The sequence below is a fragment of the Cynara cardunculus genome, assembly GCF_001531365.2.
Source record: "Cynara cardunculus var. scolymus isolate 2C chromosome LG 5, CcrdV1, whole genome shotgun sequence".
Lineage (NCBI taxonomy): Eukaryota > Viridiplantae > Streptophyta > Magnoliopsida > Asterales > Asteraceae > Cynara > Cynara cardunculus.
The window spans coordinates 2,380,436-2,381,467 of record NC_037532.1 but is presented as its reverse complement, the minus strand read 5'-3'; positions in this window follow the sequence as shown (position 1 = coordinate 2,381,467).

The following is a 1,032-nucleotide window of genomic DNA, read 5'->3' as shown; positions in this document are numbered from 1 at the left end:
GATTAAGACGAACACAAAGTAAGTCGTAAATCACCGTTATAGAGCATCACTTATAGGTTCAAAAACCATCGACATCAACCAAAATCCAGTCATTGAGCCATTCGTGATCGTAAGCTCTTTATCYCGGAAATTACACAATAATCACAATGCCTATTTCCGAGAGGTAGTGAAAGGATAACATGGAGGTTACATAATAATCACAATGTCTACCCCCAGTTCACACCATCCTTCACACATAATAAAATAAAACAATATTCGAACCCAAGCTTCATCCCGTTTCAAAATAATTATTTGAATATTTAACATTTAGCACACGAGTACTTATAATAACATTTCAACTTCGAGATTTAACATGAGTCTACCAATATAACAAGTACGCTACTACTATCATTAGTAAATTACCGGACATAAAATCATAAGGTAATAGAGTTCTCTACATAGACCGCCTACAATTTATAGACATAATAAGGCATGTATACGACAACCCGACACTATCTTTTCTTCGAGTTATGCCCGTCTTAATACGACCCGTTAGTAGGCTTTCACATTAACACTCATCACAGTTGAGATTCCTTAATCAAATAATAATTCCTCATTATCTAGGTAAATTTCCATAACACTTTATACTAGGGATATTCTTGTATCATGCTAAGGTATCGGAAACGAGTCTATAGTGCTTTGCAAGTTAACAATTCAAGATGTAACAAACTGAACTCACAGTTGCTGCTGATAGGTGAGAAAAGGAGGCGGATAAACAGCCCCTTTGCTGCTGTTTTGGTCGGCTGCGGAGAGTCGAAAACGCAGACGGCGTCTGTTGCTGTTGGTGATCGATGCGCGCAGGCTGCAGGTCCAAGAGGTGTGCAGGCAGCGCCTGCTGTCGCTGCTGTTGCTGTGGTTGATTTCAGCCGAAGATGAAGAAGAAAACGCAGCAGGACAGCACGGTTGAGCCACCGTTTCCTGCCGCTGTTTGCTGCTGCCGACGAAGGTGAAAACACAGCAGGGCAGCACGGATTGGGCTGCTGTTTGCTGCAG